The sequence below is a fragment of the Cataglyphis hispanica genome, chromosome 9, assembly GCF_021464435.1.
Source record: "Cataglyphis hispanica isolate Lineage 1 chromosome 9, ULB_Chis1_1.0, whole genome shotgun sequence".
NCBI lineage: Eukaryota > Metazoa > Arthropoda > Insecta > Hymenoptera > Formicidae > Cataglyphis > Cataglyphis hispanica.
The window spans coordinates 1296258-1323573 of NC_065962.1; the positions used below are offsets into that span (position 1 = coordinate 1296258).

The following is a 27316-nucleotide window of genomic DNA, read 5'->3' on the forward strand; positions in this document are numbered from 1 at the left end:
GGCCTCCTCGACCATGATTAATAATTCCCCGTCGGGGATGTGGTCCAATGAAATTCGAGGTGAAGCGGGAGGTGTATCCTCTAAAATAATTGTTATTGCTGAAGAGGGGGATGATGGAGGAGAATCATCCCGAAGGTATACCGGTGAGTAACAAACCCGAAGAAAAGTCGGCGAAGGTAGTCGCCCGATGTTCTTTTTATAACACCCGACGAAAACAATATCGGGCTCGTTCATGGGCTGAGTTCCTTTTTTCCTCCCGAGACAGCATTGCTTGAAGGGAGTGGGGATATAAAAATATTCCTTACCCGATCTAGTTTTCACTGTGCAAAAAAGACAAAAATATTAATTAATAAATGTTATTAAAATAAAAGCAAAGTATTAAAACGAATAAAATTTATTATTAAACACTTACTTTTATTGTCCTTCCGGTAAATTTTTGTCGTGAGAAACTTGATGGATATTCCGAGCAGGTACAGTAGACGATGTTTGCCGATAACTGAAATTTCTTAGCGAAGATTGAAGGAAAACTGTCTCTAAATCCTAAGGCTTCTCTTTTTATATTTTTTTCGGAAGGCTATTCTGATTTTTGGAAAGGATTCTTCAAAATTTTGACAAATTAGAATTGTATGAAGCATAAGTGGGGAACCAACGATTTTAGTGAATTAGAAAAGTAGACGTATGGCGACGCCAAGGAGGTGATAATAGTGGCGTCTTGAAAAATACAGGTAGCGTGGTGGAGAAATATGACGTCATATCGTCGAAAAAAGAAAGCATGAAAAAATCAAACAATTTAAGTAAAAATCTCACATTTATTTTTATAATTATTATACATATAATTAAAATATTACACCATTGTATTTTTTATAACATAACAATTTGAATAACATTATTAAACGTAACAGCGCATAGCATACAATGTTAGTAGGTAATCTAGGCCGCTTCTAGCCCACTTCGCTCTTAAGAAACGCTGAAAGAGTAAGAGAGATGGGTATATAAAAAAGTAAGATAGAAAGATATCTCGGAAGTGAGGAGACGGCACGGCGGTAGCAGAGACGGGGTACGTATGGCGAGAGAGGCGTGGGACGGGGGGGGTTTCGCGCACTGAGAAAAATATTCTTGTTGTATCAACAAAATGCTTCTGGTAAAATGCATTTTTGTTAAACAAAGCAGAATTTTTGGTTATCATGACAGAATTCGATATTTTATAACTACACCGTTTGATAGAGTTTACTGTAAGGATCTGATTGAATATTTTTGTTGAATCTACAAAACTTCTATTTATATTGATGTTAATCGCAATGAGACCGGCCTCAGTGAGACCGGCCAGCATGCGATAGCATGGGAGGGGATGCTACACACAAGCTACGACTGTGTACGTGGCGCATATATACACGATTGTAACTTGTGTGCAGCATCCCTTCCCGTGCTATCGAACGTTACCGAGGTCCGGGACCGTTTGACATGACTTGTGCAACTTACGCGAAACAGTGCAATAATCGAATCTTTTGTTTTGTGTTATTGTGCACGTTTGTTCTGTTTCGTGTCGTGTTTATCTTGGTGAAAACAAGGAATGGCAGATAAAAAAACTTCGTCTCTTCTACGAGAATAGAATTTCGAGAAATATATAGAAGTTTTAAAGGTTAGTAATATTGGATCCATTAATTTGGATTTCTATACTTATTTCTTCGTAACATTTGCATATTATATTATTATTATTTGCGATATGTGTGAAATTCTTTTTTAGAACAAGAAATAGATTATGAAGCGCTCATTTGTTTAGAAGCAAAAGATTTACTATCACTTTTACCTAAAACAGGATCTAGAGTAAAATTTAAAAAAAAACTGGAAGCTCATAAAATCGTAACACTTGAGGTATAAGTACACAAATATTAACTAAATGGCCATGTTTATTTCCAAATGATATTGACAATGCAATAAAGCATCAATTTTGTCTACTTTAAAATATCTAAAATGTTTGTTTATTTATTAGCCTATTATATTTTCGTATAAATTTGCATACATGTAATTTTGCAGTATTAAAAATATTTATTTACATTAAGAAGATTATTAAAGATAATATAATTTTTTATACATTAAATAATTTATATATTATTTTATTGATTTTATTTCTTTATTTTTATTAATTTATGTAATTTTGCATTTAAAATAAAACAAACACTTTTGTAATGTTGCTTGATATATGTAACATTAGGTTGATAAACTCTAATATTTTTATGAGGGAAATAAAACATAATATGTTATTCCTGTTCTTTTTTTTCAATTGTTCCTTAGGTTACTTTTTCTCCACAAATCCTATCTTTAAATGAAAATAAGGTTGAAACACAAATTCTTTTTTGATGAAGATAAGATTGAAACCATCGTTGTATCAAACATTGAAGAAAATGACTCATCTCAGCACTTTCTGAACACTTCTGCCAATATTATTAAAAATGTTACTTCTTCTAGCAGCTTGGAAGAAGAAATTCAAAAAGACTGTCTTCAATCTAATCTTGCACATACACTACTAAGTAAAGAGAAAGAAACAACAAATGTAAATATGATAAATATATATTTAAATAATATAAATTTTATTTTAAAATATTTAAAAATATTTCAATATTATTTTATAATCTTTAATATTATGCTTTATTGTTAAATTAGCTACTAATTAAACCTTTATTCTTTTTAAGTATGAATAATATACATTTTTATAAAAATTTTTAAAAATTAATTAATCTTTATAAAAATTAAAAATTATTTGTCTTAATATTTTTTAATATTCTTGAATATAATTAGTGTGCTCAAATAAATAACTTTTTAATTCTTTGTCTAACCAGGATATTCTCAAAATCATTGAAATAGATCTGGATGCAAAAGCTGCATACCAAGTTTTAAACAATTCTAATTGTGAAAAGAAGGATGCAGCAAGAGCTAAACTTTATGCATCCTATTACAAAACATGAACTTACAAAGAATTCTGTTATGAGGCAAGTTCAATAAATATAATAATTAATAATAAATATAATAAATATAATATTTGTATTTCAATTTCTAACTGGTTGTCATATTTGATATTTTTTATATTTTATATAGGATACATCAAGAACGATTAAAAGAATTGGCTGAACAAATATCACAGTATATTCCAGAAGAGGTTAAGGTTTTTTTTTTATTAATTGTATAAACATATTGTCTTACTGCTACATGTTAGACTATTTTTAATATTTTTTTCAGGAAACATATTATGTTCCCTACAAAAAATTGCTTAACAAAAAATCTAATGCCAAAGATAAACTGTATGATAAACACGTAAACTTTTTACGAAGTTTGCGAAATAATGGATTGGCTCCTCTCTCCAGAAATACAATTGAGACTCAGACTGCACCAAGTATATTTTTACTTATTTTTTAAGAATATTTAAATAAATTATGTTCTTTCTTTTTATAAACACATATACTTCTAATTTCAGTTGTAAGTGAAAATATTAAAGGCCAATTAGAATGGCTACGCACTCATAAGGAACCATTTGAGGATGTAAAGGCGAGATGGGAAGCAACTCATGAAGCTAGACTTTATATACTATAAAAAATACACAAAGTACACAAACTATTTCTGATTATATAAACGACTTTAGTGTTTTGTAACTGAGTACTGGTTATATATTGGTGAGCAACAAATTTAAAATAGATATCAATGATTTGAATATATTTATTTTGATTCCAAGTTTAATATAAGAATTTGATTTCACTTTTAGCTGTTATCAGATTTTAACAAATTATACTCAAATTATGATTTGCACATGTGGAGTAAATGGCCTTCTTTCTCACAAAAAATATGTACACTTCTGAAATTAAAAGGTATATGTGTATTATATTTAAATATAACAAAAATAGGTTACAAAATTAAATTTATGATATTTTGTTTAGCTGAATTAATATAAATTATTAATAAATTATTGTTTCTATTCATAGATGAAAGTGATTTTGTTATTTTTATGAGTTTGGGAAATCTTTTCACTCCTACTCCAGTACAACTAGAAAATAATAAAAGGTGGAAGCCAAACGCTCAAGAAATACTTGATAGATTTATACTTATTCAATAAATATTTAATTTATCAATGATTATAATTATTAAATAAAGTTATAATTACATTTTAATTATTGTTTTTGAAATCTTTAAAATATATGTATTTTTGGCATGTAAACAACGATTTAGCACCATCTATGGAAAGAATCATCTTAAAAGCACAACGCATGAAATATAAAGTTCAACCTTTAATTATTGCTGTTGGAGCGACATTGGCTGAATGTAAAGATTTCTACATTGTGATTGATAAAAACTACTATCATTTTAATGATTGCAAAACTGCTGTGGATGTTTGTTTCAAAGCAATTCATGCACTTCATGCACATTATCCACCACAGGGTGAAACAATTTGGTATTTTCTCATGGTCTTTATCCATTAAAAACTTCTTGGGATAAAGTTATACCACAAGTAAGTAAAGAACTAAAAAATTTAGAAAATATAATGGATTAATTGTCTACCTTATTATTGTATAGTATTATTGATATTATCTTTAAGATTTATTTCTCTTATCAAAGTGTTTTTAATTTTGTTATTAATCAAAACGTTAATTAATCAAAGCATTCTTTAAAAAAAATCACAATAAAACAAAATTATTTAAAAAAAAAATAAGAAATCATATTAGAAATTGATATAATATCCAATAATTATATATTATTATTAGATAGAATAAATCTTATCTTTTAAATCATATAAATATTTGAATCATTAATATGCCTCGTTGTATAGTCAAAGCATGTAAGGTTGAGACTCTTTGTACGATAAAAGCATTTTACCTTCATATTCAACTTTATCACAAACTAAATTTAAAAGGAAAAATTAAGTGTCCCGAACACCAATGTTTGAGAGCTTGCAATGGATGGCGATCATTTCGGAAACATTTACTCACATTCCATAATTCCGTTCAGTATCATCAAATTATCGTTTAAATGCTGATAATAATAAAAAAACTATAACAAAATAACGATTTTGAAAACGAGAGTAACGATATTGATAAAAACATTAGTGACAATGAAAATTATAAATCATTTGACAATGCTGTTGAATATGTACAGGATTTTGCTTTATCATTCGTAGTCAAATTTTATGCCAATCCTAATCTCTCTCGGAGTATTGTACAGGATATTATAGATAATACTCGTGATCTTTTGAATATTATTGTAAACTCGATAAATTCATCACTTATTTCTTACTTAGAAAGTAAATCAGTAGATCAAAATATTTTGGATGAAATACAAAGTAAATTAGAACTTTTCAAAGAACTTTTCAAAGAATCTTTTAAAGGTATGGAAACAGAGTATCTTCAATTGACAAACTTTCAAAATAGTGGATATTTTATCAAATCCCATGATTATATATTATTGGAAGTTATTTTCGTGACAAAATAATTCAACATAGAATAATGAAAAAAACATGCAATATTAAAGCCAAATTTATACCTATGAGAAAGGTTCTTCAGAGTTTTTTATCTCTTCCTGGAGTTTTGAAAATTATTTTAGACTACATGGATAGTCTATCAAAAGAAAAAGGTATAATATCTAATTTTATTCAAGGCGAATTATGGCAATATAAAATACATGCATTTTTTAAAGGAAAAACAGTCCTCCCTCTTTTTATTTATTATGACGATCTTGAAGTATGCAATCCACTTGGATCTCATGCTTCAATTCAAAAACTTGGAGCTGTTTTTTATTCTATTCCATGTCTACCTCCTCAGTTTCTTTCTCAGCTAAAAAATATTTTTATGGCTCTTCTTTTTCACTCAGTTGACTGAAGTCATTTCTCAAATACAAGCATCTTTACCATTCTTGTTGACGAAATAAATTACTTACAGAAAGAAGGTTTAGAAATACAAACAAAAGTAGGCTCTTTCCATATTTATTTTGTTTTAGGTCTTGTTTTGGGTGACAATCTCGGATTAAGCTCAGCTTTAGGTTTCACTGAAAGTTTTAATGCTATTTTTGTCGGTTCTGTAAAATATCAAAAAATGATTCTCATTTATGTCCAGTTGAAAAAACAGTTCTTTTGCGCACTGAACAAAATTATAATAATGATCTCCTTTTGAACAATATAAAGGAAACTGGCGTAAAAGAAAATAGTGTATGGAATAAAGTTAATTATTTTCATATGACAATTAATGCTGCTGTAGATAAAATGCATGATTTTGATGAAGGAGTGTATAAATATGGGATGAGCCATATATTATATCACTATATTTATAATATCAAAAATGTATCTCTTAATACTTTAAATGAGCGTTTAAAAGGTTTTGATGCATCAAATAATATTTCTAACAGACTTCCACCTTTAAGAGAAGATGATGTGAAAAAGAAGAGATTATCATTTTCAGCTAGTGAAATGAATTATTTTTTGCTTTTATTTCCATTTATTATTGGAGAAGATGTTTGCCATGATGATGTATGGGAATATTATTTGATTTTACGTAAGATTCATGATTTGGTTAATGCAAAATATCTCCAAGAAGAATGCGCTGAACTGTTTGAAGTATTAGTAGAAGAACATCAAATATAAAATATTGCAATCTTTTTATGAATAATCTAAAAGCAAAACATCATAACATGACACATTATAAAACTATATTGAAAAAAAGTGGACCTCCGTCTCATTTAAGTGTTGCACGATTTGAATTAAAAAAATCGATTATTGAAACTTGCTACAAATGCTACCTGTTCTCGTAAAAATATAACACTTGCAACAAAAGAACAGTTTTATCTTTGTTATAAATCTTTATGTAAAAGAGGTTTGATTGATAATCAGAAACTAGGTCCAATACTTTTTGTGGATAACATTTCATTTTCAAATAATTTCTATACATTTAAGAACTCTTTAACAGCAAATTTTATGGGCAAATGTTTAGAAGTTTTTTGGGTTGAATTTAGAGGAATTATTTATAAACCTGATTTATGTGTCGTTTTAAATATTTGTACTAATCATCTTCCTCAGTTTGGTATTGTGAGACACGTTTCTTGTAATGATTCTAATAATTTATGTTTAGTATGCCAAAACCTTTTCAATATAGAATTTTGCGAATATCTTCATGGTTATGAAGTTGAAATATTATCACAAATGTCTTGTGTGATTGTTGAAAATTTATGTCATCCTTTTCCTGCTATTATTGCACGTTTACCTAAAAGTGGAATACTTTTGGTCTCAATTAAACATGCTTTATAAATTTACAGTCATTTATAATAATAATATTATTAATAATTAGTAATAAAGTATGGTTATATTTTTTGTAATAATATAGTATTTTAAGTTACTTTGTGGTATAGCATTTTTATTTACTTGTGGTATAATAATTAATCTAAAAAATAATGGTATAATATATAATAATTTTTTCCCTGTGGCACACTTATGGTATAAGTCAATTCCATATATAATAATTTTTCTGTATTTATTTTTTAATATATTAATAATAATTTTTTATAATATAAGTTAGTATCGTATCTAATAAAATTTTGTATATTATATTGTTCTATTGGAAAAATAATGATATAACAATTGTACACAATATAATGTATGAAATATATATATATATATATATATATATATATATATATATATATATATCACAGGGTGTCCGATAATTCGCGGATCACCCTTTAAGGGAAGGTAGAGGGTGTTATTCTGAATAGAAAAGTCCTGTACTATTTTATGATTTTTCAATATTTAAAAAATATTAATTTTAAAAGATCAACCAACGAAGTGCCGCGAAAAGCTCGCGGCGCGAGATGCTTCCCACTGTCAATTAATACTCGGTCCGCGGCGAAGCAATGGGAAGAGCGGTTTGCGAGCGTGCTCCGCTATGGCAACCGAAAGAATTACACACATAATGAAAAGATCACATACATAAAATGGAGCATTATGTGTGTAATTCTTTCGGTTGCCATAGCGAAGCATACTCGCAAACCGTTCCATCTTCGCACCGCGAGCTTTTCGCGGCACTTCGTTGGCTGATCTTTTGAAATTAATATTTTTTAAATATTGAAAAAATCACAAAATGATACAGGACTTTTCTATTCAGAATAACACCCTCTACTTTCCCTTAAAGAGTGATCCGCGAATTATCGGACCCTGTATATAAATATATATATATATATATATATATATATATATATATATATATATATATACTTTCAATATAAATTTATTATTTTATTATTTATAAAAACCATACCAACCAAATAAAAAATTTGTTTTATAATTAAAAAGTTTTATTAACCTAACTAAATCAATTTAGTAGTGAAATAAATTCCTTCCTGTTAAATTTACCAGAATTTCTTGATAATCTAACTAAATGAATTTAGATCTATCAGATATTCTTGATAACGTAACTAAATGAATTTAGTTATCTACTAAATTTTTTGACGAATTAACTAAAAAATTTATCATGCTCGTCTAATTTCTATAAGAATTCTGTTTCGTCCATTTTCGAATAGATGTACTAGTTGAATCTACCAAAATTCTTTATGCAACAAGACTTTTTTTCCAGTGTATTGTTATTACTTTTGATAATTTTATTTATTATTAATATTTATTATTAATAATTAATAATTATATAATTAGTCAAATATTTAATTAAGTTATTCAAAAATTAAATGTTTTCCAGTAAGATTTATTAATACTTGTTAATATTAGCCTATCGCCATAATATACGATGTAGGCATAAGCATAGAAAACGACAAAATAAAATCAGCTGTGTAGTAAAAATCAGTATCACTTGACTTGGAAAAAACTGTAACAGATGATAGATCGGTATAGTAGGTCGGTTCTAACTCTGGTCCTCTGAGGGGAGTGCGGGTCGAGGGGAAGTCACGCGGGGAACTTGTTGGCGCGGGGGATATGACGTCACGCGCTTATCGCGGGCAGGGGAAGCTTATCGCGGGAGCAGATATATTTCAAAGACGAGTGCCGATGTCCGGCTGCTATATTTATTGTAAACAAATAGCATCTATTATACGTGCGATATGAAGGGAATTTTTTTCTAGGAAGAGCCGAAGAGACGCTTATCGTGGAACATGTTTAAATCGGTACATAAAGGCGAGCGCCGATGTCCGGCTACTTTATAAACATTATAAACAAATAGCGTATATTGCACGTATATATGCATGTGCTGTCTGAACGTTGAGAATTTTTTTTTAGGAATAACCGTTTATCGGCGCAGGTATAAAGAAAAGGAAAGGAGAAAAACGAGAAAATGAAAAAAGGAGATGTCTTTTTTAATATTAATATAATTTTTCACATGCATGCAACCATTAGCGCTGACCCTCTCTAACTCACCGCCTTACGAACGCTTTGCACTATCTTTCTCTAACGCATCACTTTACGAACACCTCGCGCTATCCCTCGTCCACTGATCGCGCCGCGGTTATATCTATTAGCGGTATTATCTATCTTATATGTAAGGAAGGGAAGCGAAAGAAATAGATAATCATTTTTTTTTTATTTTCTTTTAGCACATTTATTTATATTACCATACATCACTCCGTTTCAAAGTTTCACACAAAAGTTCATCCACAGCATAAGCTACTAATTAGCAATCTATAATAGATGTTTTATCACAAACGTCGCGCAAAATTTTGACTGTATCTTTTCTCATGGCACTAGGCATATTACTTTGCAAACACCGAACCGAAATTAATCAAAGCTCGCATTTACCTATTTTTTCTGTATTCTCATACAATTTTAAATATTCGTGATTTACACAATGTTCAAGTTCGAATAAAAATAATATAGTTGCTGGTTTCATGTATAAGCAAGAATCGTCTACTGTAAGTTTAACAACATCACTTGCATCATGTATTTTAACATGTTCCATTACTAGATATTCAATTCTTAGCGAAGAAGGTGTATTCGACTGCAGGAATCGCTCAATATCGACACGTCTTTTGATGAATATTTCTTACGTTTCATGAAGTAATATTATGCGATTTCCTCGGATATCGCTAAGATGTAATTCCACAAAGGACTCAGGTCCCACGCTGATTCGAATGCCCAAGTTTTATACGCCGTGCGGGTCAATGCAAATCTGCGTACCAAAATTCGTGGTATACAACGAGGTTTATCACGTCTGAAAAAAAGAATACAATTAAATATGGAAAAGTATGGAAAAAACATATATAAAAAATATATGAAACATTTTGTGATACTTACGAATCAAGCGGTTTCTTGAACGACTTAATTTCATCTCGAGGAACATAATAATTCATGCGTTTAACACTATTGCTGTTTCCTTCAGCGGAGAGTTTACCACTATTGCTACTTTTTTTAGCGGAGTACATTTTGTCTCTCGGTTATGAAAAGTAGAACGGTTATGAAAAGTAGAGCAGTTGACATGACACTGATCATATAAAACCGAGTATACGTTTATTTTTTTAAAGTATGATGTGTTGGGAGATTAATGCTTTGAAATTTAGGAGAAGGGAGAGACAGCCAATTGAAGGTTTAGAAATTGAAGAGAGTGGAGAGACAGCCAATTGAAAAAAATTCTTAGAAACGCCTCGCGAGGAAAAGAGTGGTGAGAATAAGAGATAAAACATATCAATAATGTTTACATATTTTTATTTTTAAAAATATCGCAATTCTTTTTGACGTTGCGACCACCAGTTAAATATTTTTAATACATTCTGTAATGCGCAATTCTTAACATGTTTTTCACATCTTATAGTATTAGAGTGGCCTTCACTTGGACACGGTGCAAATGGACACGAGAATTTACACACGGTTCAATTGGATACAGTAATTTTGAACACAGCAGCTTTTGGACACGTAAAAAAATACGCATCGTTTACTTGGACACCGTTTACTTGGACACTGTTCATTTGGACACCGTTCCTTTGGACACAGAAAGACACGCACCATTCACTTGGACACCGTTCATTTGCCCATCGTTCTTTTGGACACCGTTTATTAGCCCACCGTTTTTTTGGACACTGTTCATTTGCCCACCATTCGTTTGGACACCGTTCATTTGCCCACTGTCCGTTTGGAAACTGCTCGTATGCAGGCACGCACGCACACATACACACACACACACATACACGGGGGAGTGGAAGGGTGGCCTTCGGCCCCCCTCTTGCACCCGCCGATAGGCAAGGTGAATCCCTTAATAGCTTACAAAGTACATGCTACATTGTGTATGTCAAATAAACGGACGGTGGGCAAATGAACGATGTCCAAATGAACGGTGGGCAAATGAACGGTGTCCAAATGAACGGTGAGCAAATGAACGGTGTCCAAACGAACAGTGAGCAAATGAACGGTGTTCAAACGAACAGTGGGCAAATGAACGGTGTCCAAACGAATGGTGCGCGTCTTTCTGTGTCCAAACAAACGTCTTTCTGTGTCCAAACGAAACAGTGTCCAAGTGAGCGGTGTCCAAGTAAACGATACGTATTTTCCTACGTGTCCAAAAACTACTGTGTCCAAAATTACTGTGTCCAAATGCACTATGTCCAATTGAACCGTGTGCAAAATCTTGTGTCCATTTTCACCGTGTCCAATTGTACTATGTCCAAGTGCGCCGCTCCCTTAGCAACATCTAGATTATTTAAAGAATCAATATCATCATAATCAGCATCCAAAGTCTCGATAATCAGGTTTTCTCGCATAATTTTCAAGCAAGTCCACCATCCATTCTCGTTTCTGACATCCCTTGACGTACACGAGAGTCGACGTCTCGTCATCCTTTCAGTACCAAGCACGGTCGATGTAATTAAACGTTTAGCCATGCTGCACGGTTTCCGTCTTCCCATTATAATCCATGGTGATTCGCAATCAGCCAGGAAGCACATGATTTGTCGGATCTTGTGAGAAGATTCCATGGTATGGGGCATGTAAATAGGTAATACGCCAGAACGGTCCCCTTTCTTAGCACCGCCACTTCCTTTACGACAAATTTCATTCCGACGAGGAATGCTTGCAAGTACACGAACGCTGGTACGGACATAACGTTTTTCATATCAGCACGTCGAGAAGAAAACTGCAATTGATCCTAATGCATTATAGGTTTTATATCGTCTTATGCCCCCACACTTAGGTGATTTCCCGCACAATGTTAGTCAACAGGTTGTATTAAAGTCACACGATCGTGTATGATGAGACAGTATGCAGTGGTATTCATCGGCACGTTCTCCTTACACTCGAATTCCAATCTTACATCCACAGTTGCGCTCTTGACCGATTCGTTTTGTCAAGAACAATCGATGATCACGAACGGACCGTTGCGTAGAAACTGTGTGACGGTGAGACTCGGCTCGAGATACTCGTATCCGTAATAATTTCTGCAGAAACGCTGATACGTGTCGTACAAAATCGACCATCTGTTTTTATCGAAATCCAAATTCATATCGTCGTACGGATAACATTCCAAGTTCAGATAGAGTTCACGTTGTTCAATTTGCAGTCGTCGAATCGACTCGTATCCTTAGACATGACATTTTTTCGGCCTGTCTACAGAGCGAAGACAACATATCGCGGTTTCTCCAGCTGAATCGCGGTCATAATGGCCCACAAATGTTTAGTTGTACGCTGCAATAGCAGAAACTCGTACAGATCCCACGAGTGAAAATGATGAGATATCGTCCGCTTTCCAAGGCGAACAGCATCGACAGCTTGTTGACCTTGTTCAATATAACGTGTGGCATTCGCCATTGTGTCTTGAATATGTTAATGCTCCAATGCCAAATTTTCAATCAGACAATTATCGTTGCGTGATCGTATTAAAATCAACTCATGACGAGCGTTAATCGCAATGCGTTTGTAATCTTTGCAAAATCCCAATAACATGTAGAGTGGTACGCAAAAATTAAAGTATCCAGTCGCAGTAGTCTGCGCTTCTCAGCTGACGTTCCTCATAATAACGATTCTATCGGATGATATCGTTACATAATTCTTGAATGCTAGTTATTTCCTCATTTCTGTTATGATTAATCTCCACACTGTCAAGTTCATATCTCATAGAACATGAACGCGATGCAATTATTTCCCAGAGTTACATCAGATCTTTCAGGTTTGTTTAGCGTTAGTTTTCCTTCAATGTATAAAAAACTCTCATACGGCAATGTATACAGATCCTGTTGTTGTATGGGTATTCGTATCTCGTCGCTGTGTTCAAATGTTGTGTTGGCATACGAACTGTACGTGTGAGTACGATACGATCGTCAAAGATTGGCTCGCTTCCAATGTTAAAGGATATCGGTCATGTTTTCTCAGATATTTCGTATCGCGAAACCCAAAGATTGTAAAAATTCAATGTTCGACGCGCTGAGCTTTTTTCTCGTCTTTGTAGCGCAATGGTGATGATGATGATGATGATGATGATCGGATGGTATCATGAATCGGTACCGTAAAGATATTATTATATCTCACGTTCTTCTTCGAGTCATTCAACACGAGCATCTCATGTATCACATGCTAATTTTGTCGCCGTCGTACGTGCAATCTGATGGTGATCTCTTCTCCTCGAAAATCGAGCAATCGTCCGTCTTGATTCGCGATGCGTATCGTTAGCTCTGTAATTCTCCGCGCAATGATCGGCAGGTAAATGATCTGCGCAGGCCTTTCCGATATCTTATATCCTGGCGGCATGCTCGGTGAAAATTCATGTATCGTATGAACGCGTTTGTCGTTACTGTACGCACCCGCGGTCACGTTACTCTCTATGCGGATAATGTTTACATTGATGACATTAATCGGTACGTCCGATTGATGCCATTGTCTCGGCTGTAATATGCGGTTCGAGAATCTCAATAAAGATCCAATGTTGTTGGGTTTGTTAAAGTTTACTCTGAAAGCGCACCTAATCTCGCTATTCATCATATTATAATTAGCACGGAGTACTAATCGGGTATTCTACAGTTTCGTCCTCGTCATCGTCCACTCGAACGGTCTCTTCTCCTGACAGGATATCACAGCGTTTATCAACACTATTGTCGGAACGAAACACGCTTCGCGGGCGTTTCCGTAAAATTTCACGTTTTAAAAACTCATGTATGGCTTGTATCTCGTACGATTCTTCGGGAATCGTAACATTTCCGTGTCATTTTTATCGAAATAAAATTTATTATTCGAGGAATTCACGTTCGACATCGTATGATAAGTCTTAAAATTTGTTAGACCGAGCTCGTACTCATCGTCGCTCAAATCTATGGCGGATGGTAGTATGCCGCATGGTCGCTACTCTTCCCAGTCAGCCTTAATGTCATAGACATGTCGGGAAAACTGTTTAACAAATACTGAGTCTTAACAGCGCATCGTCAGGCTTTTAAATTCATACCGATCGTCGTCGATAATACGAAGAAACTGCAGACACAATTGTTCGCAGATACTCTAATCATAAGTTTGAACAGGTGTGTGATTGTACTGTATATTCGTCACGTTCCGTCCAAAATATCGCACCAATTCATTCGGTGGTCGAAGATTGCCATAACTGTCGAAATATATAACGCGATTTTCTCTCTTTACATAGGCCACCCAATGAGTACCTGGTCCTTTGGTGTTATTCAAATTCACGATGCCACTCTCGTATACCACCGATTGGTAAAGAATCACGCATAAAAACACCTCTAAAGAATGGTATACGCATACGTTTTGCTAGTTGTTCTAATTGTATGTTCGTTGTCACGCCCATACATAGGCATATTTAACATCTCTTTGACTTTTTTTTTTCTTTACCACGCCCTGTCCACGTTTGTACGGGCCGAGATACAATCCCTGTCCATATTTGTACGGATAAAGCCCGTGACCTTTCATCGCGCGATTGTGGCATTGCAGCTCCTCTAGCTGATGCCGCGCGACTTTGCTATCATTCATCGCTTTTGCCACGCCGGCCGCTCCACCGATCAAGGATCCGAGCGCGCTCAATATCGGTAAAATCGGCAATACACCGCCTCGTTTCACTATTGGAAGTATCCGTTTCTTCACCGTCCTTTTCTTCGTCTTCGTCTTCATACCCATACCGATCTTTGTCTTAGCTTTCATCGCTGCCCAACTGTAGCTGCGGCTCTCTCACTCAGAATCGAATCTTTCGCGACGATGCGTTTTTGCGCTCTCTCAGTGAGTATCCTGTCAGCCGCGTGTCTCTCAGTGAGATCGGTGCTCCGAGAATACGCATTTTGTATTAAATGTCGTGCTCGCGGCACGCCGCGTCCAATGGATTTATACCCTGATCACCTCTCGCCAATCGTTTTTCCAAATGAGTACCCTGGTCGCAAAATTGATAGCCAGGAATATGTAATTCGATAGGAAGTGCGTTTATCGCGCGATTTAATAGGCCTCTACCTATTTTCGTTGACATTCGCTGTAATCTTTTATCAACGGCGCTGGCCCGTCGATGCGTTCGTTGCCACAATTGATTGTAATGTTCGTAGCGACGATATTGTTGAACCTCCGAATCCGCCTTTATATGTTCCGGAAATTTATCCCACAGATAATGGATGTGATCGCCGCACATTCGCAGCAAAACGATTTTCGGTACAAATTGTAACTGTTCGGCGCTCAAATTGCAAATATCGAAAGGTTTTGATAGCAAGATGAACATTTTCGCTACTGAGCGATTTGCAGTTTCACACACCTATAAATAGGCGTTCGATCTAACTGCCCTCTCAGACGGCAGTGTGAAAATGAAATTCGTGCGATAAACGTTGGCGATAATCAATGTGACGAATTGTGACGATAAATTACAGTCGATAGGGGACAACGCGAAGATGCGCAAGCATAGTACAATGTTACCGACTACTATACGCGGTATCATTTGCGGTCCTTCGAATTGCGGTAAAACCAACGTGTTGATAAGTTTGATAGAAAGTCCACACGGTGTACGTTTCGAGAAAGTGTACGTGTACTCAAAATCGCTTCGACATCCGAAATATCGATATCTGAAGAATTTATTGACATCGATCGACGAAATTGGTTATTTTACATTCTGCAACAACAGTGACATCATTTCGCCGAGCGAGACGCGTCCAAATTCCATCTTCGTGTTTGATGATGTGGCATGCGATAAGCAAAATGCGGTGAGAGAGTACTTTTCAATGGGTCGACACTCGAGCGTCGACTGCTTTTATCTCTGTCAGACGTACGCAAGAATACCTAAACATCTGATACGCGACAATGCGAACCTGCTGATTCTGTTCAAACAGGATGGTACCAACTTGAAACATGTATAACAATCACGTGAATACCGATATATCGTACGATAAATTTTGCGCGTTGTATCGCGATTGTTGGTAGCACAAGTATGGATTTATAGTGATAGACAAAAACAGCTCGCTCAACGATGGTCGGTACAGAAAAGGATTTAACGTGTTCGCGATACCGCAAAGAGATTAGTCGTTGCCGATACATCGTGGTGAAACGTGAAAAATTGACACTCTACCGATATGGCTGGCAGCGAGGGTATTTGTGAGCGCGAGAAGATTGCGAGGAAAATTGCTAAAACGAGCGAATCGATTCGCAAGAAACATCGCGCTTTGAAGACCGGTAAAATCGAAGAGGATATTAGACAGACAATTTAGACCTCTCATCGGACTGCTATAAAAGATTGTCGAAAACTCTAGTTCGATCGTGATAAAGAACGAGCCGGGGAGTAACATCGACGCGGAGATCGAACCGTTAATCATCCAGAAGCGTGAGAAGGATGCGATACTGAAAAAGAGAGAAAAACAATCTAACATCTGATCGAATCACTCAGCGACACCGCATAAATCAAAACGATTGGACATTCCACTGGACGAACCGCCGATAACCTCTACACCGTCTGCAACAACGAGAATTGTACCTACGATGCCCGAATTACTTGCTCGCGAGGATGTTTTCGAAACCACCGACTCGTCCGTTCGAAATCAATTGCAAACGCCAGAAGGTCAAGAAATGTTGCAAGATCAGTTAGGTCCACTGGATCAAAAGTACATCTGGCCTGAGCGGTGATCACCATAGCAGTATGGACAACGTGTTTGGTGTTTATCTCGGTCAGGATGGAATGATGTTCGGTAATAAACGTTTGACGTAGACGACGCGGATAACATAATCGACGGTGTACGATCACCGGCACACCTGGTTTTTACGAGTTGATCTGCAAGAGAACCCTTGATGATGTCATCTATATAGATGATGATAAGCAAACGTACAAGAGCATGCTGTTGGCAACGAGCGAGCATAAAGACAATCACGATGCGCATGGTCGAATACGGGGCAACACAGGATACAAGTACTAATAATCGCACCGTTGATGTCGATCGAACCGAAAAAGAAAAAATCTGGAAAAGGAGTATTCATGCGCGATGTCGCTAACCGACAATAAGATTTATTACGTGCATTGGAACAATCTCAACGAATTGGTGGATCGTTTATGATTGCTCGACGCTTCGCGCCAAGCAGGTCATAACGGTCACGATAACGAAATCTTGTCGATCATCGAGGAACTTCGCGAAGCTGGTTATTATTATAAATTAAACGATGCCTCGACAAGCGAAGGATAAACCTTGGAAAAAAAAAGTTTGAGATATAAATGATAATGTAATTTTTTCATACATATTATTACGCGCCGAGAGACCAGTCGCATCGCTAAAAATATGACATTGTTAAAATCTGATAAAAATATTGAGAAGCTACGACTTGTCGAGAAATTGCATGCAAACTCCGGCGAGAAGAAATTTTCCTCGAAGACACATCATAGTGCAGGGATACGATGACCTATGGCAGGCTGACATCATCGAGATGCGTCCGTACTCGCGTTTCAACAGAGGCCATCACTACATACTTACAGTCATCGATGTGCTGAGCAAGTACGCTTGGGCCGTACCAAGAGTAAAGGTGGAAGCGAGACGGCTAATGCTATCGTTGAAATAATTCGAGATAGTAAGAGATGTCCGAAAAACATGCAAACCGATATGGGGAAGGAATTTTACAACACCGATGTGCAACGCCTCATGAAGAAACATAACATTAATCATTATTCCATATATTCGGTGTTGAAGGCATCGGTCGTCGAACGATTCAATCGTACACTAAAACACGCTATGTAGAAGATGTTTACGCTCAACGGATCTTACAAATGGGTGGATGAGTTGCTGCAACTCGTGTCGAATTACAACACGCGCAAGTATCGAACGATTGGTATGCGACCCGTCGATGTTACCCCCGCGATCACCGAAAAACTCTTGGCTACGGTATACAGCGCAATAAAAATAGCGGGTCCAGCAAAGTTCAAAATAGGTGACTCGGTACGCGTTAGCAAATACAAGACGATTTTCGACAAAGGTTATACACCGAATTGGACCACTGAGGTGTTTAAGATAAAGTTGCGTTAAAGTGCAGCGTACTAATTTCGTAACCTATCTACTCAAGGACTATCGCGGAAAATCCATCGCTGGAGCGTTCTATGAGTACGAGTTGCGTCGCGCGAATTATTCGGATGTGTTCCTCGTGGAGAAAGTAATGCACAGGAAGGGTGATGAGGTTTACGTGAAATGGCTGGAATTCGATGGATCGCACAATTCTTGGGTATACAAGGACAATGTCGTTTAATTAATACAAACTGTATTTATTTTTACATATGCAAAATATGAAATACATATAAAATATCTAAAATATATATATATATATATATATATATATATATATATATATATATATATATAAAAGAAAAATGGATATATATATATATATAAATAGATATAATATATATATATATATATATATATATATATATATATATATATTTCTTGATTACTTATCGATAAGTTGATATATACATACACACACATACATGCATTATACATTACATTACATTACGCTACATTGTATTTCATAAAGGTATCCGATAATGTCCCCATGATAACGTATCGGCCGTTTCGGGTACGATATATCGCTTGTCATCGTACGGACTCAGAGCAATTTTTGTCTCGCGGATGGTATATACTTCATTTTGACCTAATACACGATTGTTGACGTGTCATTTCAGTCTCTTCGTTCAAGCATCGCGTGTAATCGTCAAACGTTATCGTTCTTGCAACGACGTTATTTTTGACGCCTTTAACCTTTTTCGTATCCTTTTTACCATCTACTCGCAACGCGTACATTTTTGCCCTAAGTCCAACGAATTCGGTCATGATCGCGCCATTATTTTCATCTTTCATTAAACCCGGTACTTTCTTGTTCTTGAGCGCTATACTATACATGTTGTTAGCCGGATAATCGCTCGTATCGAATCTATCGATATCGCGTTTCATATTCTCATATATATCGTCATTTAATGTAATAAATTAAACTATCTGTATCGGTGTACATGACTTTACAATTTTCGCGATATAACGGTAACATGTATTCGTGATGAAATTCATACAAACACACTTTCGATATATCAAGTATGCACATACCGACGTAGATCGGTTTATTGAATTTTACCTCAAGTTTGCGCAGTTCAACGGCGATCAGATTCTCAGAGAAGACACTCTTACTGTGAAAATTCGATTTTGCGATCATTGCCTCTGCACCGTATCGTCCATCTCACTTTGTTAATAATTTTACATCAATGTGATCAATGCGCACGTTTTCCATAGTTTTACCGAATACCGCGTTATTCATTAATTTGTACAAACTTTTTTCGAAATCATTTTTCGCGAGTGTTCGAAATTTTGTATTGAGTTCGATGTAATCGCGGAGCCATGCGGAGCAAATTGCAATACACGATGTATTTTTGTGACGTGAAGACCATGACGCGTACACTGCTGCAGGTTGCGATAGTGTATGACATAACGCTTTTCATCGTATAATGTCGCGAGGAGCTCCCGCTTGTCCTTCCGCTTACCGGGAGGTTTATCGCGTATCGGGCAAAACGGTAGATCAGCGTGCATCGTGAAGATATTGCGGATACTTCAGATCGACCTCGAGAATATAACTGTTGGCGAATCCGAAGCGATCGCGCTAATATTAAAATCAGAGATGTCATCGACCCATCGAAAATCGGCATAAGGCAATGGCTGACACATTGTCCATCCGTAATAAGTTGTTTACATCAAAGTACATCAAATACGATGAAGATTTTGATGGATCGTACGACTGCATATACTTGTTATTAGCATGCGCGTATCTGCCGGAACATTGACTCAAATCGCCGCGTATCCTCCGTTCGATAAACATAACCATGTCGATATCAGTAAGTAATTCGAACGTAATATTTGTATGTTTCAACATGGCATCCCACGTGTAACCGGGAAGAGTAAAGTAATACGCGGGGTCGAGGCCATAACTTTTAATGCAACTTTTGCGGAAATTTTCAAAAATATCTGCTAATAACAAGACACCTGTTTTAAATATAAATTGCTGTATTCGCCTAGCGTTCGAATGGAGAACCGCTTCCAGATAGTCTCGGCGTGCGCGTAATCGCTTTCGGATATAGTGTCATCGGTCAAAGAACTGTAAATCGCGCGGTGGTAAACACGTATCTTCCAGCCTGTCGACGCAGTCAATATATTCGTACGGAAAGATGCTCTTCCGTGTTAATAAATTGAAATTGTCTTCATTTTGAAATTTCGATTTTAAAATTTTAAGTTTGTCTTTATTTAAAAAAGATGCCAATTTGTCAAAGCTGGCTGAAAGAAATTTATATGAATTTAAAAAACAATTTGATATAATTTTTTTCTTCTGCAAGTTTAACATTTTTTGTAAAAGATATATATTTTTCTTTTGTTATCGGTAATACGTCGATTCTCCCTTCGAACGCTGTAGCTATTTCCTTGATAATAAAATCGTAACCGAATAAATTATGAAAAATTATTGGAATGTAAAAAAAGTCCTTATAATTTAAATTGCAACTTGAATGCGCGGGACCTCGATATCGCCCTGTCAGATGACAATGATCGCGTACTCGTGTATCATCCGGTGCGAATGTTTTCTCGCAAATGTAACAATGCGTCGCGCTGCGAAATGTTTGCCACTGTTCGTGCGAGAGAGTTACCATAGGGACATTCGTGGATATTATATTTTTTACACGGTGCGTTAATTTTTCAAGTTCGTCGGCGAACCATGCAATACAATCGGCGCCGCAATAAGAGCGATACGCGGATAATGTTTCGTCATACGAACACTGCATGTAATACACTAAATACCTCATGATGTTGAAATGTGAACATAGACGTCGTCGGATCACTGTTGGTCTTTAGCAGGCACTCCAAATCAGCGTAAACAATGAATGGAAGCCGTTCCTTTCTGTTATAATTGTCGAAGCTCGAGTCGCTTGTCGTTCTTGTTCAGTAAACGGATGGCGCACTCGTTCATTTCTCTACAGTCCACCGTATGTGACTGCAACTTGTTGTCGGATTCAAAATAGTGTAAACATCTGTAAAAAAAATTTTTTTTTATTTACTTTTTTATTTGTATATATTATATATATATTGCATTTTTTATTATTATTAAATATACGTACCAATCGCAAATATATTTTTTGTGCATTTTTTGACAATGTTCTTTTCTTCGAGGCAATATACATTTATGGAGATATAATTGGCACGTTCGAATTTTTTAATATGATTCACAGTCACTGGAAACTCAATGTCCTGGAGATTCAGCACTATCGTATAATGTGGATACGATGATTCTCGTTCTGCATTTCTTTCAACTGGATATAGATCAGCAACCACTGACCACGCGAAATACGCATTGTCATTAGATGTTTATTATCGCTCTTTTCTTCATTATTTCTTGCGGTAATTTTACAATTTTGACATCCTGCGTGCATTGGATTATACTTGTTTATGTTTATAGTTAAATCAAGTATTCGCGACAAAGCCCACCCACTGCCGCGTTCTTGAAATTCTTCGAGCGATGCTAGAGTGGGCTCGATAACGCGCCGCTCGTACCATTTGCATAAATCTGATGTGCGAAATAGCTCATATTTTCTTGTATTTATGCTTTTATTTGCTCGCTTGTCACCTGTCACAAACTCGCCGTTGAACATAGTATTCACTTTCACATTAAAATGTTTTTTTATCGCGTTTTGCACGTGTTCGAGCACAATGTTTTTGAGAAATTGGCGCGGTTCGATATAGTTCGATATAGTTTGTGCTAATCACCGCACCGGTCAATATGCTGTTTTCGAACGTGGTATCGATCTCTCCCCAAACGAGTCTTTCCGCGTTATTGTTACCACTATAATCACCACCACTATAAACTGTCTCTGTAATCGAGTCTTTACACCTTCGAGTCGCGCGATTCTGGCCACCAAAGATTGTCGAACTCCGATCGAGAGTCGCGGACGCTTGGCACGACTACTTTCTTCGAGCTGTTTGATAAATTCTTCGCACCACTGCGTCCACGCGAAATATTCGCCTAAGGTAGTGACTTGGTGCGGTGGCAGCTCCAACAGGTCGCGTTCAGTCTGTTCGGTGTTTTCCATGTTTTTTTCTTCTTTTTATTGTGTAAAAATTGGGCACATATTACGGAAAGCTCTGATACAATGGATTGCTGCAATTGAAGCAGAATCAACCATCCACTGCATCATGTAACTCAATCACATGCTTCCGAATAGCATACATGTATCCGAAAAATCAGTTTCTGATACAGCAATCATGCACGAAGTGCATAAAGCTAAAGCACCATCTGTGGAATAACAAAAGTAGATGGTGCAACACTTTGTACGTCCATTTAGCGCAATGATTTCCGAATGAGACACTACCCTGTCGACTATTTTCGTAAGGTCCTCACTTTGATCACTATAATATAATTATTATCATCGAACAATGCGTGATCTTCATCAGACTCGTCTAATATTGCCTCGAAATTATTATTGTTTATCTGTTCCATTTTTCTAGATTATCACCAAAGATTATCACAAAATCTTCTTCTATACTGAACACACAATACCGTATCCGCTATACTTTGTAACGGGCCGCTTTACGTGCGGTTTCGCGTGCGCGGACAGCGCAATCAGGATCAGGATTCGTGAAGGTGTTGAAACACAATTGTACGTGAATTGATATGTACGTCGTTTATTTGCCACTCGAAGACAATGGTCAGCTGTTATAATCTTTATACTAGTCGATACAATAATAGCGCACTGTTATGACGCCGGTCTAGACAGTGTTTTTGCGCGTCTGGTTAATGGGCCCGGTTCGTGGCGCGAGGCGCGTGCGGTGAAACGGGCGCGTGTTGTCGGTGTGTGCCCGTAGGCGCGAGGTGCGCGCGGTAAGGCGGGCGCGTGTTGACAACGCGTGTCAATGCTTCGATATCTCGTTGAGCGATATCGTGCGAGATACGCGAGGTGAGGCGCGTATCGTATGCGGCCGGGTGTTCGGCGCGGACTGCAAGGTGTCAGGCCTGCAGTCGTTCTTATGCGTCGATGTCGGTGACGCGGCGCGTGTTCCCAGATGGAGATCGTGGGATGCGTCTGTGCGCGGAGTTCGGACGGTCAGATGTACGGATCATAAATGCTCGAGAATCCTCGAGGAAAGCGGCTCGTCCACTCTCTGTCCTTTACGGATGTGTTTTAAGACGGGATTCGTCTCGAGAACAGATAGTCGAGAATACTCGACGGAGGCTGCGAACTCGTCAACCTCCGGTTCACTGTCTTTCGACGGCTTGGATCGGTTTCTGGTATTATCTCGGAGCGTACTGCTCGAGCGGATTCAGGTGCCGGTCTGGTATGGTCTGGTGGTCGGTCGGGCTTCTTATACCCTTCCGGAGCGGTCGCGACACCCGTGCCGTTCACATCCCCCTCGGGGTGGAAGAAACGACGCGGGACCTCCGGCGTTGAGCGTTCGGCGTTCGGCGTTCGCCGGAAACGTACGGTGCCGTTCGGCGCTCGGTTGTTTATGACAAATAGTGTTTGTCATAAACACTAGCTTTAAAAATAGGGCGCTAAGCGCCTCTGCTCTTGCCCGGCTGGTGTTCGCCGGGCGGCAGACTTCCGACGGGCGACGTGTCGGGAACGATGGGGGGATGCATCGTTACAACTTTTTTTCGACTGATGTATACCGTCTCAAATCGTATACTGCAGTGTTGACCCTTCGTTCTTCATTATATATATATATATATATTTTATTCGGCTATCGAATCATCTGTGAATGCGTCGTTCTTCTCATTATCTTTTGTTTAGAAATTCCTAAGTCTGCTGTGTAGACCTTAGAGTTCGAATATCCGATCCGTCTGTTTATCTTCGCGTCCACACGGTTTTAACTTTCTAACGTTCGAGAGTCTATAAATAGGCGCGACGTCTATTTTGTTTATAGTATTTATAAATTATAGCAGCCAGACATCGGCGCTAATACATGGCAATTCTTTGTAGAAAAATAATAATATTTGAATGGTCACTTATGGACGGGCGAGGCACATGGAATGATGTTCGGTAATAAACGTTTTGACGTGGACAACGCAGATAACATTATTATCGGCGTACGATACGCCGGCACATCTGGTCTTTACGAGTTGATCTTCAAGAGAACCCCTGATGAAGTCATCATTGTATGAGAATATAAAAGACGTAAATGCGAGCTTTGATCAATTTGTTCGATGTTTGCAAAGTAATATGCTTAGTGTCATGAGAGAGAAGATGCAGTCAAAATTTTGCGCGACGTTTGTGATAAAACATCTATTATATTGTGAATTTATATTGTGAATTAGTAGCTTATGCTGTGGATGAACTTTTGTGTGAAACCTTGAAACGGGATGATGTATGGTAATATAAATAAATGTGTTAAAAGAAAATGAAAAAAAATGATTCTATCTATTTGTGATCTATTTCTTTCGCTTGCCTTCCTTACATATAACATAGATAATATCGCTAATAGATATAATCGCGGCGCGACCGGTGGACGAGGGATAGCTCGAGGCGTTCGTAAAGGGATACGTTAGAGAAGGATAGCGCGAGGCGTTCGTAAGGCGATGAGTTAGAGAGACACAGCACTAATGGTTGCATGCATGTGAAAAATTATATTAATATTAAAAAGACATCTCCTTCTTTCCTTTTCTCGTCTTTTGTTTATACCAGCGCCGATAAACGGTTATTCCTAGAAAAAATTCTCAAAGTTCAGACCTCATATGCAATATACGTTATTTGTTTATAATGTTTATAAAGCAGCTGGACATCGGCGCTCGCCTTTATGCACCGGTTTAAACATGTCCCACGATAACGATTAACGGTTATTCCTAGAAAAAAATTCTCAACGTTCAGGCCGCACGTGCAATATACGCTATTTGTTTATAATGTTTATAAAGCAGCCGGACATCAGCGCTCGCCTTTATGTACCGGTTTAAACATGTCCCACGATAAGCTTCTCTTCGGCTCTTCCTAGAAAATTCTCTTCATACCGCACGTGTAATACTACTTGTTTATAATAAATATAGCAGCCGGATATCGGCACTCATCTTTGAAATGTGTCCGCTCCAGCGATAAGCGTCCTCTGCCTGAACGACATCATACCGCCCGCGACTACAAGTTCCCCGCGCGGCTTCCCCTCGACCCGCACCCCCCTATAACTATGTATATATATATATTTATTTGTACGTATATACTTGTATGTATATATATATATATATATATACATACTTGTATATATATGTACTTATATGTTTATAATTGTATATATACATACATACATATATATATATATATATATATATATATATATATATATACAGGGTGTTCGATAATTCGCGGATTACCCTTTAAGGGAAGGTAGAGGGTGTTATTCTGAATAGAAAAGTCCTGTACCATTTTGTGATTTTCTCAATATTTAAGAAAATATTAATTTTAAAAGATCAGTCAACGAAGTGCCGCGAAAAGCTCGCACGAAGATGCCTCCCACTGTTAATTGATACTCGGTCCGCGGCAAAGCAATGGGAGAAGCGGTTTGAGAGCGTGCTTCGTTATGGCAACCGAAAGAATTACACACATAATGAAAAGATCACATACATAAAACGGAGCGCGCATTATGTGTGTATTTCTTTCGGTTGCCATAGCGAAGCATGCTCGCAAACTGTTCCTCCCATTGCTTCGCCGCGGACCGAGTATCAGCAGACAGTGGGAGGCATCTTCGCGCCGCGAGCTTTCGCGGCACTTCGTTGGCTGATCTTTAAAATTTATATTTTCTTAAATATTGAGAAAATCACAAAATGGTACAGGACTTTTCTATTCAGAATAATATCCTCCATCTTCCCTTAAAGGGTAATCCGCGAATTATCGGACACCCTGTATATATATATATATATATATATATATATATATATATATATATTTAGGGGGGTGCGGGTCGAGGGGAAGCCGCGCGGGGAACTTGTGGTCGCGGGCGGTATGATGTCATTCGGGCAGGGGACGCTTATCGCGGGAGCGGACACATTTCAAAGATGAGTGCCGATATCCGGCTGCTATATTTATTATAAAATAGTATCTATTATACGTGCGGTATGAAGGGAATTTTTTTCTAGGAAGAGCCGAAGAGAAGCTTATCGTGGGACATGTTTAAACCGGTATATATATATATATATATACAAATATATACGTACAAGTACATATATACAGGGTGTCCTAGACCACCCATATACCCCCTTTTCTTTCAAAAACTAAGTATTTTAGAGAAAAATGTTTGGAACAAAAATTGTATGATTTTGAGGGAAACATAAGATGATATCATTGGTTTGATCTTGGATGGCATCGTTAAGGTCAAGTCAAGGATACCTTTAATTTTTTAAATGGTATCTCTTACTTTTTATTGCATATTCTTATAGCTTATGTCGAGAGCTTTCCAAAACACTATAATAAAGTATTTTTTCATTAAGAATTTTTTGAGTTATTTTGTATCTTAATCTGACATATTTTAGTATAAAATATAAAATATCTCAAAAATTATTTGATTTGACTGTGGCGACATAGGAATAAGAATGCTGCGGTAAGAATAAGAACTCTGTCGAACGACTTATCATATAAGTGAAGTGTATCAGGAGCTTTCTAACACAGTAACGCTACGTCATTGCGTGTACGTGTAGTCAAAATGCGTGGGGATAGAGAATAGAGATAGACACTGAGCGATCACGAAAACGCTCGCAAATGTTCGGTCGTCGAATTTTCCTATTCGCTTGCAATATGTGCATTTTTGCGCAATAAATCCAAATAATAAAACAAATTAGAATAAAAATATTTATATTATACATAATAAAATAAATAAAATTCATCTTCCATTTTTTATGTTAGAGAAATAACTTATTAATAATAAAATAAGA

General features: G+C 36.6%; 2 long non-coding RNA genes across 2 annotated transcripts; both read left to right on the top strand.

Annotated features, from left to right (window-relative positions):
• Positions 1 to 1800: 1800 nt before the first annotated feature.
• LOC126852085 (uncharacterized) lies at positions 1801 to 2981 on the top strand. The gene is made up of 3 exons (XR_007687787.1): positions 1801 to 1872; positions 2293 to 2551; positions 2838 to 2981. It is a non-coding gene; the product is annotated as an uncharacterized LOC126852085 (long non-coding RNA).
• A 111-nt stretch (positions 2982 to 3092) lies between these two features.
• Positions 3093 to 4063, top strand: LOC126852080 (uncharacterized). Its single transcript, XR_007687782.1, has 5 exons — positions 3093 to 3154; positions 3235 to 3388; positions 3470 to 3665; positions 3755 to 3857; positions 3972 to 4063. It is a non-coding gene; the product is annotated as an uncharacterized LOC126852080 (long non-coding RNA).
• The last annotated feature ends 23253 nt before the right edge of the window (positions 4064 to 27316 follow it).